The sequence below is a fragment of the Dermacentor silvarum genome, chromosome 1 (genome assembly GCF_013339745.2).
Source record: "Dermacentor silvarum isolate Dsil-2018 chromosome 1, BIME_Dsil_1.4, whole genome shotgun sequence".
Lineage (NCBI taxonomy): Eukaryota > Metazoa > Arthropoda > Arachnida > Ixodida > Ixodidae > Dermacentor > Dermacentor silvarum.
Window position 1 is genome coordinate 432518962 of NC_051154.1, and position 16519 is coordinate 432535480.

Here is a 16519-nt window from a genome sequence, read left to right on the forward strand (position 1 = left end):
CGCATAAAACACCAACACCCTCGTAGAATTCACAAACCAAACCACGATATGCTGCGATTTAACGGCCCTGATCGGTTGATACGTCTGCTCCGCAGGTTGCTGTCCTCGATGATGAAAGAAACGTTGTTGAAACACGCCGCATCACTCGCATGACATGCAAATACCAGCCGCCACCATCCATGCGATCACGATTACCGTGGAGCACCATAGAATAAAGGCCGAAAAAAGAACGGAGCACCGTTCCGAGAAGCCAGAGACCAACGTTGCCAGAGAAGACGACACGGTAGACAACGATGTAAACAATATGGCCGCCATGACGTTTATCCGGCTCTTGCAAAGCTTTCGGTGCCTCTATCATGACAAAATGACGTTTTTTCCCCATGTTCGGCTGTCAAAATGTTACCAGTCTAGAAACGTTGGATTGTCAGTGAGCATGGGTACAGTGTACTAGAAGGGGGCAGTGGGCTTACTCTCCGGCGGAGGCTATGCGATGCGGCGGCTCCACGAATGTCACAGATATGAGCTTTTCCGATAGCCCGAGCGGCGGCGCTGGCGTCAGTTTCAATGGAGCGTGGGTGCGACGGCGCAGCTGCCCAGTGCCCGCCCAGTGCCCGATCATATTCGTTGGAGTTGCAGAGCTGCGTTTTTTTTTTTTGTTTTTTTTTATTGTGGACGTCTTTTTTTCGCACATAGCCTTCAAGAGATTAGTATGCCTTGCAGTAACTGAGCCATGCCGCGGCATCGACAAAATCACTGTTACGCGCCTGGGTGCCAAACAGGCTATGTTTATGTGAAGGATGGGCCGAAGTTGTCCTTGTTTGGCGTCCCGAAGGATAAAAATAGGCGGGAAGAGTGGGAAAAAAACCTCCACAGAGCTGACAAGCCCCTGGACGACACGAGCGCAGTATGCGAGCTCCATTTCGAGCCACGTTTTGTGCTCATGTCCACCGCAGTTCCTGATCACTGAATTGTCTTTGTTTTTATGGTCTAGTTAGGTCAGTTAGCGAAGGAAACTGCGAGGAAGGTACACTGGGCTCCTTACTGGAAGTTGACTATCTCGAAGCATCATGTGACCGAAATGAGTGCAGTCACACTGCTGCTAGCGCTACTGCCACAGAGGCCACACAAAACGTGGTGCCCCAGCATTGCACGGGCCTGCGGGTTTCAAACGACCATAACCAGCACGTGGCCAGAATCGACTCGAGACTCACTTAACACATTGCGGGCTATGTTGCGCGGGAGTGTATTGTCAATTCCAGCACCAAATGCCAAGAATGCATAAAGCTGCTTACTATGACGCCACCAGGCGAATGTTTTCATGCCCGGCTAACAAACTTCTGTGACCGAGGAGGCCTCCTTTATCCCTCCAGTCAGCTGTACGGCTTCGTGAAAAAGCTAGAGGATCTTTTCACAGAATGCTTCTGTCAGAGGGAGCCACACTCTGACAGCGTTATGGACATGCTGGCAGTTGTTAAGAGTAAGCTTCCCCTCGAAGTTGGCTGCAATGTGCACACTCTTAGCCTCACAGCTAAAATAATTAGTTTTTACATTGTCACACGTCTGCATTTTTATGTGAAAGAAATTAACTGTGACAAGGCAGGAAAGCGGCAGAGGACCAAGCTGCTGAAGTTGAACCATTGCTTATGAGTTGAAGTGCATGAAACAATGGCTTGCTGCACTTGCAAATAAAAGCTTTGTGTCAGCAACAGCCCTGTTATTTTCATTTTGCTTACCCTTATATAGCTGTACATAAGCACAGGCCTGAGCCTAATTGTCAAGTGAACTAGTTTTCACTTTTTGTTCAGGCCTCCCTCCATTTCTTTATGGAAAACATCAACCTGATTTGACTTAATAAATGTGTGCCAGCGTAATGATGGTTAATAATAAACGCAGAAGGCTACTGTGAAGCATGGAACAACTAAAGTGCAACAATGAAATATTTAAGCCATATATACAAATTCATTTTGGCTAAGCAAAGGCACAAACCTGGTTAGCATGCCTGATGTTTTTGTTTTTTTTAAGCCCAGCTGGGTAGTATGTGCCCACTGTTTTCTGTCTGACAAAATTTTACATTAGGTCGACACGGCATGAAACCGTATATTTGGTCACCGTCCCTTTCATTCAAAATTTTCTTTCAATTTTTTTTTTACGATTGCCCGATAATTCGGAAAATTTGAAGGCCCCTTCCACATAAGCCCAAGAGTAGCCGTCTTCCTTTTCCACAAAGTACTATTATGGCAAATATCATGTGGCCTAAACAAATATAGTGCTTGCTAAAGATATGTAAGGACTGTCAAGTATGCCAAAATTAAAAACAAATAAGAGTGTGAACTGCTTCGAACTGAAACCGTCAGAAACGCAAGGAAAATCAAAGCTTCTGCAAGCAAAGCTTCCATTGAAGTTGCCAGTGCCAGTGGCGCCACCTCTTGGATGCGACGCTGACTGCGTCAGAGCAGCGGCAGAGTAAGCCCACTGCCCCCTTCTAGTACACTGTAGCATGGGTAGGGTGGCTAGAAGGGGAGGTGTGAATACCGGCGGCGCAAGCGTGACCCCTCAGCGCACCGATGCCGCAGGGCGGCGCTGTTGACCGAGGCGCGGGAAGGCACGCAACCGAAATGAGCGCATCGCCAGCCTCGGGTATCGCGCGTTGTCTGCGAGCGTCATGGAATATACGTCTTTATCCATGAAATCAACGATTTATCAGCCCACATCACTACTCCTGTGAGATTTTGCGGGCCCAGTTCGCATTGCGTCGATAGATTCAAACGCGTTTTTTTTTTTCTTTTTTTTTCTCCTCCGGATAAGGATCATAGGGGCTGGGGGCTCTGGAATAATTTTGACCACTTCGGGTTCTTTAACGCGCACTCACACCTTACGGCACACAGGTGCCTTGCATTTCGACTCCCTCAAAATGCGACCGTCGTAGTCGAGGTCAGCAGTAATCACCCTATGCGTGCCGTACGTACGACGTGTAAACTGCAGTCGATCATTACCCGATTACTTCTCGACGTACAAACCACTTTGTGCCAGCGCTTGAAGACGTGTAGCATGTCCTTTCGACGCTCAAATAAGCAATTTACTATGATTTCAGACAGCAACAGATCTGGTCATAAAATAGTTTATTTAAGTGAGGAAAACAACTATGGGAAAATTTGATCTACAACACGCAATACTTCAGTGCTTTTAGTTTATTCTCAGTGCCCTGCTGAGTGACACCTTTAAGCAAAAAATGAATCCTTGTTACGCAATAAAAACGTTCAACTGATGCTGTCAGGGCAGCAGAATGCTCTAGGCAACCAATTTTTGGCACATCACCAATTGATCAACTGCATAAACTTTGCCACAGCTTTGGCATGCAAACGAGTGAGTTTGTTTTCAATAAGGGCATTATTTGACCAGCTTGTAGAATGGTTCTGATAGACTGATAGATATAAAAGGCCCCCAAGGTCCCTTCTGTCTGTTCTTTAGATTCCACAACGGTTTCGTTGTGAAGCTGCCCAGCCAAGTAGATGCACAGCTGGCAAGTCCTTCTCCAATGAAGAACACTACCATTTTGGTTAACACAACAGGCGCGGCATTTCGTTCAATGCAAACTCTGCAGTCCAGTAACGAGCAATGTTTTGTTTAAACTTTTGCAGTGACCACAGTTCCAAATTAAGGTCGCTTAAGCTCGATAATGAACAATTCTTCTGCGACTGGACTGGGCATTCCATCCCGCTGTATATTTACAACCTCCACGTCTGCCGGTGGGCATGCATTCCCCCGTCTTGTCAATAGACAAGCGCCGCTTCTCTTGTAAGATAATAATAATAATACTTTATTCGTACTCAGAGAGTCTAATATGTAGTCCAGGCATACAGGGTCATAGTAGGCGGAACTGCCTATACCGGAGTGGTTTGCGTGCCGAACCTGGGACCCGTGGAGCGCGTGAGACATCTCTTCTTTTTCTTTCTTTCGTCAGACTCCTGCTAATGTATTTTGGCAAGTTCGGAAGTACTGTGGGCACGGCATCGTCTGAGAGGGCAGGAATGTGACGTGGTATCAACACTGCAGTTCCATTAATAAAGTCGCGAACGATAAACCTAAGGCAACAAAAAAAAAAAAAAAGGCGGTGGTGATCAGATTGAGCTAGCGTGAAAGGCCTCGTGAACAATACTAGGATGGCAATTGGCAATGCCACGACGACGCTGTGCAACACGCTGTGTATCGCGAGAAACACCACAAAACAGGCGACGAGATCAAAACTGACGGCGAAGGCACGGAGGCCAGGCGAGGCCGGCAGGCCGGCGCGGCTATGCTTCCCGCGCCGCGAGCGGTAGCGCCATATTTCCCCTGGTGGCATCGGTGCGCAAGGGGGTCACGCGCGCCTGCAGGACAGCGCCGCCGGTATTCACACCTCCCCTTCTAGCCACCCTAGCATGGGCTGTAGTGCGGACGGTCGATGTGGTAGTTTAATCATATTTACGCTTTGCCGAGAGAAAATGTGCTCTTTTTTGTGCGCATCAGCAATCGCTAAGACCCTGGGCCTGTGCAACGCTGCTAGCTAGCTGTATCTTTCGTGCGGTGCGGCGTTGTTGGTCGTCGTAGTTCTGTCCATTCGCGCTTTCTTTGTTCCCGGCTCAATAGCAGCCTCTGGTACTCTCGCCGATCTCGCAGCGGTTCATAGTGCACGGAAGAATGTGTTGGAAGTTGTGCCGTAGTTCATCCGCAATTTAACAGTGTTTATGCCGGAAGGACCGTTCGTGCAGTCGATACCGCCGTACCTGACACGAAGGAGCGTTTGCCGAGTCCGCCTCAAAAGGTAAGTGCGGCGCTTGGCGCATTTTTATGGTTCATGTTGTGGGCCTTGTTATGCGGAGCACAAGATGATTAATACAGCGACAAAAATTATAAAAGTGCTTTCCTAATGTTCGTTGTTAATGGCGTAGTACACATTTAAAGGCTGTTTCACATGGTGCGAAATTCGCAACGGCCATTTCAAATGGTGCGATGTCAACAATGCAATTATGCGACGCCCAGGGTTGCTTGCTGCCAGATTTTGTCGCACACGCCGCATAAATTCGTTTAATGTAATGAAAAAGACGTGCGCATTATAATATAATTGACCTCTCTTTATTAGGACCAAATAATACGTGCGTTTTGAAATTTAAAAACGCTTCAAAGTTTAGTTTGTTTTGGAGTGCGCAACAGCGGTTTGTGAAACTCAATACGAGGAGAAATGGCGGACGTAAACAGCTGTTCGCAGGTGGTCGTTCAGCGTTGTGTGCTGTCTCGTGTGTGCTTTATGCCTGTGTCGTTCTACCAGCGGTTAAACAAATTACAAGAGGACCTATCAACAAGCCCCTATAGCTGTTATCATCGCGTATGCAGTATTCGGGATTCGGCGGAGTCGTCATGTCAACGCAGAGACCCTCGCGCTACCCGTGATTAACGTCAGCTTCTGAAAAACGGATGTGTGTGTATTGCTCGTGATTGCGCATTAGTGGTTCCTGCTCCTAGCAATATTCTTGCACAAAACTTAGCAGCAAGCACCAACCCAAAAGCTCACGTCTGCCCCTGAACAAAGCCGCAAATGATCTGTGTGTAATTACTGAACGTGCAATGGAATTTGTGTTGTGAACGTTTATCTTAGCGCCAGCCTGGCTCGTCCGTCTCGGCGCCTGTGCTGTAATTATTCATACAAGTGCTCTCTGAATATGTCGAAAGGCGTAAAAGCCGACACCACATTTTTTTTAGGAGCTGCACTCACTTGTGTACGTAGTATCGTATCATTCTGGCAGACATGGGCGTCGTCTATTTTCTCGTCCTGTTTCTTGCGCTGTTAGTGTGCTGTGAATCTGTATCAAGAAGCTTAAGTTAATATGCTGTAGTACGTAGCGCAGCCGCGTAGCCACACGGCTAACATTAAAATACCTTGTTAGGAGTACGTTTGTTTAATAACAAAATCGAACGCTAAAATTTTGTATTCATGGTGGCAAGTGTAAGGTAAAAAGCTATCGAAACTATCCGCTAATGGCATGCGTGTGCTTCTACCTGCTTCAGCACGTTATCCTTAAAGTGAGGCTGAATACCCCTGATAACCAAAAACATATGCAACTGGAGCAGGTGCTATGATTCCTTTCCTGGAAATGAAAGCCAGCATCCCAGTCTATTAAGCTAGTCATGTACTTAACCTATATTAGACCAATGTTAGAGCATGCTAACTGGAGCCATTTCAAACTGGGATATTTGACCAAAATAAGAAAGTACAAGGAAAGTGTCAAGGTACAGTCTAATCTGGTATTCCCGAACCTATTGTATTAGCAAAACTTTATGCCTCCCTGAATTGCCTGCATTAACCCAGTGCTGAAAACAGGGGAAGCTGATTCCCTTTCTTGCTGTTGAAAAGCTGCTAGAATCTCAATAACAGACCACTTATGTTCTGAGAGAAAGTGAGGGGCACTGACAATATCTCTAATCTTTTGTATGAGCCTTCACCTTGAACGAAAATGGAATAAAAGTATTTACCTTTGCAAGCCTCAGAATCCAAACATTCTCAAAATTTTGAGGAACCACATAAAATTTTTGAGATACAGACAATAAAAGGTGTGCCTAAGTACAAGTGCACACTGAACACACTTGAGTGGTTGAGTGGCCAGCTGCGAATGCAAAAGCGTCCATAGCTGCTACCTCGAGGTAACTGCTAGGTTGCACGTGTGTTTCTCCTATAGCCCATGTACCTGGCAAGGGGAATGGTTATACGTAGTCCTGTGCTTTTTCTTTTTTTCAATAGGTGGTGGCTAGCTGATTCCATCTGTTTATGTATTTATCATTTGTGTGCATCTTATGTGCATGTGTCTGTGTCATGTTCTGATTGTTATACGTGCAGTGATGCAAGCATCTTTTTTTTAATATATTGCACTACAGTCATTTATTAAACTTTGTGTTGAAATGTACAAAATGTGGCCACCCAGTAATGGTTAGGACAGACAGCAGGATTGGCAAAAAATATGATGCAGATCCAATGCACTTGCTTGAATCGACATGAGGCGAAGCTTTCAAGCAACGGTCAGTTGAACTCTAGAAAACTAACTGCAGTGTTTACAGTTGTCCTTATTTCACCCGATGCAACACGTACTCATAGACAATGTTTGCTTATTCACCGCACAGGTCACATAATGTAATGTATACATAGCACGGTGAACTCACTCAAACGTCGGCTCACTAAGACTTCGAACTAACCGTGAGTCTGAGTTCGTTTCAGCCTGACTGAGTAGAATTTTGGTGAATACGAGTAAGAGCAAGCTCAGTTGAGTAAACTTTTAGTGAATATTGTCATGTGGTAGTCGGGGAAAGCTGATCCAAGTATAATTTTAGTGAATATGAGTCAAAGCAAGATCGGCAAGTAGATTTTTGGTGAATATGACTCAGTGCAAGCTCACGTGAGTAGAATTTTGATGAATATAAGTCGGAGCAAGCTTGGCTAAGTAGATATTTGGTGAATATGACTCGGTGCAAGCTTGCCTGAGTAGAATCTTTGTGAATATTAGTCAGATTAAGCTCGGCCAAGTACAATTTTGGTGAATATGAGTCAGCAAGCTCGGATAAGTAGAATTTTGGTGAATATGACTGAGCAAGCTCGATTGAGTAATGATGGGATATGGTTATACGAGTTTATGCAGTAATACATGTAAGTGCAGACTCATTAGCAACATTGCCTCCATCTTGATGGGCTATACCTACGCCTCGTGATGAGTCTGCACACTTTATGAGCTGTGGACATGCAAGACCCACCCACACTTGAAAAGATACTTTCATACGAAGGAATGCAATCGGCTGACTTCACTGCACAATTTTGATCTGCTTTTGTTTAATGAGTTATCTACTGCTTATAAAAACAAGGTGTTTGCCTGCTTTTCGCATTATTGCATGTGTTTTACAGGAAGTAGAGAGACAGAGAAGCAAGAAAAGGCAAGGATGTTTATGGCTAAGTAGTTTCTTAGAGTACTGCAATATGTTACAACCAACATAAACAAAAGTAATTCGATGCACTGAAGTTAGCGAAATGTGCAATTACCTTTTAATGTGAGGGTTAATACAGATGCAGTAAGGATACAAAGTCTGCAACACACTGAAGGTTTATTGGTTTTTTTATTCAGGAGAAAAATGATGCATCAGAAAAATGAGAAAAAAACTGTTTAAATATTGCTTCGAAAATAAATTGGCAATACTGCTTATTCCCAGTCAAAGCGTGAAATATGCTATTGTAGAACATTCATTACGATATCCAGTTTGCACGTTTGCTTTGCGTCTCGCAGCGGAAGTAACAGAACCTTGAAATGAGATAATTGGGGAAAAATGCGCGTGAAAGCCCCTAATCAACCGACTGCAACTAAATGGTCGCGCGTATAGCGTGACCAAGCATTTGGTCACGCTATACGCGCGACCACAGCATTTGTCCGTAGTTGCATATTCTTTATAAATTGTTCCGTCCGTAAAAGCATACGGCGATAAAACTGTGGCGTTTTCGTATATCGCGAGTTGTCTCCAGAACCAGAAAATTGGGACGACATCCGAAGGCCATGCCTTCCCGTGAGGGACACCTCGTAGTATTTACCAACTCGCAGCGCGTGTGAATAACGGAAAATCACGCAAAAGTACGTACTATCAGCACCCGAAGCCAACCTAAAAAACAGCGTCGCCAGATTAGCAACGTAGCGTGTCAACAAACTCGTAGAAATCACAGAACCTAATCTGACCTACGAGTTTTTATCTGCACTGTTCGCGTGTCGGTGCTGATGTTACGTACCGATTGCGCAATCCAAGGCTCCACTCAATTAGTTGCACTGTTCGAGGCTCGTTGATCCAATATTTATAGACAAAAAAGTATCTATAAACGTTGCGTTGAGCGACCGCCGCCATTTTCCAAAACAGACCGCGAAATACCTCTCGGCGCAATTTCGACGGAAAAATCGCAGCAATTGCTGCGACGTTGCGACGCTGCGACCAACCGGTTGGTCGCAACGTCGCAGCAATCGCTGCGATTTTCCCGTCGAAATTGCGCCGAGAGGTATTTCGCGGTCTGTTTTGGAAAATGGCGGCGGTCGCTCAACGCAACGTTTATAGATACTTTTTTGTCTATAAATATTGGATCAACGAGCCTCGAACAGTGCAACTAATTGAGTGGAGCCTTGGATTGCGCAATCGGTACGTACCATCAGCACCGACACGCGAACAGTGCAGATAAAAACTCGTAGGTCAGATTCGGTTCTGTGATTTCTACGAGTTTGTTGACACACTACGTTGCTAATCTGGCGACGCTGTTTTTTAGGTTGGCTTCGGGTGCTGATAGTACGTACTTTTGCGTGATTTTCCGCTATTCACACGCGCTGCGAGTTGGTAAATACTACGAGGTGTCCCTCACGGGAAGGCATGGCCTTCGGATGTCGTCTGGAGACAACTCGCGATATACGAAAAGGCCACAGTTTTATCGCGGTATGCTTTTACGGACGGAACAATTTAAAGAATATGCAACTACGAACAAATGCTGTGGTCAATAGGTCACGCTATACGCGCGACCATTTAGTTGCACTCAGTTGGTTAGGGCTTTCATGCGCATTTTCCCCAATGAATTATCTCATTTCAAGGTTCTGTTACTTCCGCTGCGAGACGCAAAGCGAACGTGCAAACTGGATATCGTAATGAATGTTCTACAATAGCATATTTCGCGCTTTGACCGGGAATAAGCAGTATTGCCAATTTATTTTCGAAGCAATATTTAAACAGTTCTTTTCTCATTTTTCTGATGCATCATTTTTCTCCTGAATAAAAAAAACAATAAACCTTCAGTGTGTTGCAGACTTTGCATCCGTACTGCATCTGTGTTAACCCTCACATTAAAAGGTAATTGCACATTTCGCTTACTTCAGTGCATCGAATTACTTTTGTTTATGCTGGTTGTAACATATCGCAGTACTCTAAGAAACTACTTAGCCATAAACATCCTTGCCTTTTCTTGCTTCTCTGTCTCTACTTCCTGTAAAACACATGCAATAATGCGAAAAGCAGGCAGACATCTGGTTTTTATAAGTAGTAGATAACACATTAAAGAAAAGCAGATCAAAATTGTGCAGTGAAGTCAGCCGGTTGCATTCCTTCCTGTGAATGATAGGATCTTTTCAAGTGTGGGTGGGTCTTGCATGTCCACAGCTCATAAAGTGTGCAGACTCATCACGAGGCGTAGGTATAGCCCATCAAGATGGAAGCAATGTTGCTAATGAGTCTGCACTTACATGTATTACTGCATAAACTCGTATAACCATATCCCATCATTACTCAATCGAGCTTGCTCAGTCATATTCACCAAAATTCTACTTATCCGAGCTTGCTCTGACTAATATTCACCAATATTGTACTTGGCCAAGCTTGATCTGACCAATATTCACAAAGATTCTACTCAGGCAAGCTTGCACCGAGTCATATTCACCCAATATCTACTTAGCCAAGCTTGCTCCGACTTATATTCATCAAAATTCTACTCAGGTGAGCTTGCACCGAGTCATATTCACCAAAAATCTACTTGCCGAGCTTGCTTTGACTCATATTCACTAAAATTATACTTGGATCAGCTTTCCCTGACTACCACATGACAATATTCACTAAAAGTTTACTCAACTGAGCTTGCTCTTACTCGTATTCACCAAAATTCTACTCAGTCAGGCTCAAACGAACTCAGACTCACGGTTAGTTCGAAGTCTTAGTGAGTCAACGTTTGAGTGAGTTCACCGTGCTATGCATACATTACATTATGTGACCTGTGCGGTGAATAAGCAAACATTGTCTATGAGTACGTGTAGCATCGGGTGAAATAAGGACAACTGTAAACACTGCAGTTAGTTTTCTAGAGTTCAACTGACCGTTGCGTGAAAGCTTCGCCTCATGTCGATTCAAGCAAGTGCATTGGATCTGCATCATATCTTTTGCCAATCCTGCTGGCTGTCCTAGTCATTACTGGGCGGCCACATTTTGTACATTTCAACACAAAGTTTAATAAATGACTGTAGTGCAATATATTAAAAAAAAACGATGCTTGCATCACTGCACGTATAACAATCAGAACATGACACAAACACATGCACATATGATGGACACAAATGATAAATACATAAACAGATGGAATCGGATAGCCACCACCTATTGAAAAAAAAAAAAGAAAAAGCACAGGACTACGTATAACCATTCCCCTTGCCAGGTACATGGGCTATAGGAGAAACACACGTGCAACCTAGCAGATACCTCGAGGTAGCAGCTATGGACGCTTTTGCATTCGCAGCTGGCCACTCAACCACTCAAGTGTGTTCAGTATGCACTTGTACTTAGGCACACTTTTTATTGTCTGTATCTCAAAAATTTAATGTGGCTCCTCAAAATTTTGAGGATGTTTGGATTCTGAGGCTTGCAAAGGTAAATATTTTTATTCCATTTACGTTCAAGGTGAAGGCTCATACAAAAGATTAGAGATATTGTCAGTGCTCCTCACTTTCTCTCAGAACATAAGTGGTCTGTTATTGAGATTCTAGCAGCTTTTCAGCAGCAAGAAAGGGAATCAGCTTCCCCTGTTTTCAGCATTGGGTTAATGCAGGCAATTCAGGGAGGCATAATGTTTTGCCAATACAATCGGTTCGGGAATACCAGATTAGACCGTACCTTGACACTTTCCTTGCACTTTCTTATTTTGGTCAAATAACCCAGTTTGAAATGGCTCCAGTTAGCATGCTCTAACATTGGTCTAATATAGGTTAAGTTACATGACTAGCTTAACAGACTGGGATGCTGGCTTTCATTTCCAGGAAAGGAATCATAGCACCTGCTCCAGTTGCATATGTTTTTGGTTATCAGGGGTATTCAGCCTCACTTTAAGGATAACGTGCTGAAGCAGGTAGAAGCACACGCATGCCATTAGCGGATAGTTTCGATAGCTTCTTACCTTACACTTGCCACCAAGAATACAAAATTTTAGCGTTCGATTTTGTTATTAAACAAACAAACGTACTCCTAACAAGGTATTTTAATGTTAGCCGTGTGGCTACGCGGCTGCGCTACGTACTGCAGCATATTAACTTAAGCTTCTTGATACAGATTCACAGCACACTAACAGCGCAAGAAACAGGACGAGAAAATAGACGACGCCCATGTCTGCCAGAATGATACGATACTACGTACACTAGTGACTGCAGCTCCTAAAAAATAAAAAAAATGTGTCGGCTTTTACGCCTTTCGAAATATTCAGAGAGCACTTGTATGAATAATTACAGCACAGGCGCCGAGACGGACGAGCCAGGCTGGCGCTAAGATAAACGTTCACAACACAAATTCCATTGCACGTTCAGTAATTACACACAGATCATTTGCGGCTTTGTTCAGGGGCAGACGTGAGCTTTTGGGTTGGTGCTTGCTGCTAAGTTTTGTGCAAGAATATTGCTAGGAGCAGGAACCACTAATGCGCAATCACGAGCAATACACACACATCCGTTTTTCAGAAGCTGACGTTAATCACGGGTAGCGCGAGGGTCTCTGCGTTGACATGACGACTCCGCCGAATCCCGAATACTGCATACGCGATGATAACAGCTATAGGGGCTTGTTGATAGGTCCTCTTGTAATTTGTTTAACCGCAGGTAGAACGACACAGGCATAAAACACACACGAGACAGCACACAACGCTGAACGACCACCAGCGAACAGCTGTTTACGTCCGCCATTTCTCCTCGTATTGAACTTCACAAACCGCTGTTGCGCACTCCAAAACAAACTAAACTTTGAAGCGTTTTTAAATTACAAAACGCACGTATTATTTGGTCCTAATAAAGAGAGGTCAATTATATTATAATGCGCACGTCTTTTTCATTACATTAAACGAATTTATGCGGCGTGTGCGACAAAATCTGGCAGCAAGCAACCCTGGGCGTCGCATAATCGCATTGTTGACATCGCACCATGTGAAATGGCCGTTGCGAATTTCGCATCTGCGAAAATCGCAGTGCAAAATCGCACCATGTGAAACAGCCTTTAGCGAAAAATTTCATGAAAATTATCGTCAAAGAAGTATAGGATGTTGCCAAGAGCTTCATCTATTGTTTCTTTGCTTTCTGTTATGAAGTATACTAGTGCCGAGTATCGTTTAGTCTGAACGGGCACAAAAATTGAAGCCTCGAATGTCACTGCTTCTGTACGTAATTTCTCGGCCAGAAATCGTATATACCTTTCTAGAATTACGTTGACGTGTTGCCTTCACAGCTAACATCTGCGCGAGACGGCACCGGATTGTTCCGTCGGACTCGTGAGCACATTTTAGCTTGTATGCAAATTTTTCTGCATATAGAGTGTCAAGACAACCTGTGTTTCTTGTGTTGAGTGTTCTGTATGTCTTCGTGCATTTGACAGGTTAAATAACTGCCCGTGATGTCAGAATGAAATATTTACACAACCATGTAGCTGGCTGTATTAGGCCCTTTCACAATTTAACGCGGTGTTGTGCAATCATAAGTTTGGTGTTTCAGCAGTGATCGCAATAAACTGAACATTTCTTATTGTTTAGGTATGTCACGATTTCGTGAAACGGAGGCATCTCTACACCACATGGGAGCCTGTGGCAAAATGCAGCCTGAGCAGCCCGACAAGGAATCTGATCTGCTTGCTTTGACAAGGTGCGTACAAAACGGTCATGGCCACTTATGAGTTCTAGGTTCTGTTGGTATAATTCGTACCTGCCATCGGTCCCCATACTTTTGGCGAGATTTATAAATTTGGGCTCATTCTACAATTTTACTATTGTTGCATTGAGTTATGAGAATGAAATTCTATTGGGGATCTGTTGTAAGAATCTAGAAAGATGGGGTGGTATGAGAGCACAAAATTGCATGTAAAACAATTAATAAATTGTGATGGCACTTGTGCTGCTTTATTAACAATGCAAAATCCCTAACGAGTATACCATAGGGGCACTTCCTTAATACCGGTGTCACACATACGCTTCTGGTCACGATCAAGCCCGATCCAGATCAAAATTAACGACTGAAATTGGCTCGCACAAAGGAGCCAATCACAAGCGAGGAAGTTGATCCGGATTGGGCTTGATCGCGATGAAAAGTGCACTATATGACACCCGTCTTAGACGATTTTATTGAGATACGATCGTGCAACCGGCTAAATCGGCAACAGCAAAAGCACTGAAAAAAGCACACTGGTCTAAAAACAAATGTTCTCAGTTTCTGCTGTTCCAAGTTAATGGTTAATAATGTGTCTATTAAATAATGTAGGTGCTGAGAGAAAGCTTTAAGAAAATACATGCTGGACTTTCCAACAAAGGATTGTGTCTAGGATTTTTGCAAAATATAAAGTTCACAGGCTGGCAGGTTTGGCATAATATGTACAACACTTTTGCTTTAGATGCCATATTCATAACTGCCAGTTTCGGTGTACGATTCAAGTACTACTTGAACTGTATATTTTAACATATCGCCTACCTTCAGTTTAATCAATATACCTAAGTAGCCTCCTCTCAGTTAAGTATAATTGGGGGCTTGAGTATATATGCATGATATGCTTCTTACTGACTGTATAGTGACATTTTTTTTAGGAAATGTGTTTTGAGGCACACATCCTTTTATGTCTTGTTATGAGTTGCCCAACGAAAGCAGCAGGGCAGTGCAAGTTATACAAGTATTACTGCACTTAATTCCTAACATACATGCCTGCACAGATTCTGTGTTCCTAGATTTATTTCTCTGAGTATTAAAAAATCATGTATGACACTTTTTTTCTCTTTTTTGTGGCGGGGGGGGGGGGAGGGTGCTTCATTGATTCACATTCCTAAAGGTACGTCGAAAGAAAAAGCTACGAAAAGTGGCTCGAAAGTGTTTGAATCTTCTGTTTAATCTCTTATTTTTTAATCTTCTAAAGCACTACCAGCATGGCAATGTTTCTACTCACTTTTACAAGGCTAGCTGCCAAATAAGTAATGACAGTGTGAAAGAGTATTTCTTTTTTTTTACTTGTGTTATTTTATGTTCTTTCTTTGGCTCACAATGTTCTTTCTGTCACCTTATGCAGTACTGCAGCTGGAGCCTATGAGGTATGTTTTTGAAATGAATAAGTAAATTCCTGAAGCTTGCAACAAACCAGTGAAGCATAACATTTAAATTAGTCAGTTCATAATAAATCCCTAGAGCAGCATAGCACCAAGCTTGAAGCTGATCTCTGATGTCACATAAATTGCAGGTTTGATAATGTATCACAAACTGCTGGTTATGCATGTCAGTCAGCCTGGTGCAGTGGCCACAGGTGAGAGTGTGACCGAAAGCTGGGTATGCTTTGCCCTTTCGCATATGGCATGGAAGAGAGCTTTAACTCTACTGTAGCTTTTCCTGTAGTGGGGACCATCTCTCACCTTGTCCTTACTATTCTGTCAACTTGCTAATATGCACTTCTACAAGCTTAGTTATGATGTTGACTGCTGAACTTGGATGATGTGCATTTGAATAGTTAGTGGTACCCTCGAAACCATGCTGTACTTTGTGTGCATTTCAAATGGTCTATTTGAAATATGCGATTGTCGGACATTCTCAGGGAAACAAGGTTTTTGTTGTGAATAAGGCTTGGGCTGCTCCCCGAAAGTACCCGAAAGAATGCTTTCTCACCTAACAAAGTATTTAGGTACGCCGTGCTCAGGCTATGGTGTCCTACAATAATTAGATCATAATGTGCTATGTCGACCGCTACACGTTATGAAAAGTGGCAGACAAAAGTCGTAATGCACTTGAATTTGACTGTTAAAATGTGTGTGACTACCTAACATTTAGCCTTAGCCTCTTCGGTGCAGACACAATTACCGTATTTATTCGAATCTAGGCCGATAGTTTTTTTTTTTTTCAAATAATCACATACGAAACTCTGGTCGGCTTAGATTCGAGGATTTAAAAAAACGCGCCAGTTTTTAACTGAAACTGATAAATATCGTGCATAGTTAGCGCCATCTAGAAAAGTCAGTATCTCAGCCGCTACTAGCCGCGCCAGCAGCCAACTGAAGTACACGAGCGACGTTGCCATTTTGACCTGCGTCGTATCGGTAGTATCGGTATGGTGCAGCATCGGCGCGCGGTGTGGCGTTATCGTAATGGTACCAAATGGGCGAAGCCACTATAGTGCCGCTTTCTAAACTAATACTGTGTTTACTCGAATTTAACGCGCACTTTCAACACGACCCTAAATCTGCGTCGGCATTTCAAAATGGCCGCCTCGCACGCGCGTCGAGCCTAGCTAGCGTAGCATGCGGAAGCTTCCTCCGTGTGCTGCAGTACACGTGCTTAGGCAATAGTCTACCGTCTGTCTTCACATTCTCAGCATCTGCTCTATAAGCATGAAGTACCGAGTTCATCATGATGCCGCATTTAAAAGGAAAGTGAACATCTGTGCGGAGACGGACAGAAATCGGGCCGCATCGGGCATTCGGAGAATCCGAAACTTGCGAGCGGGACTGGCG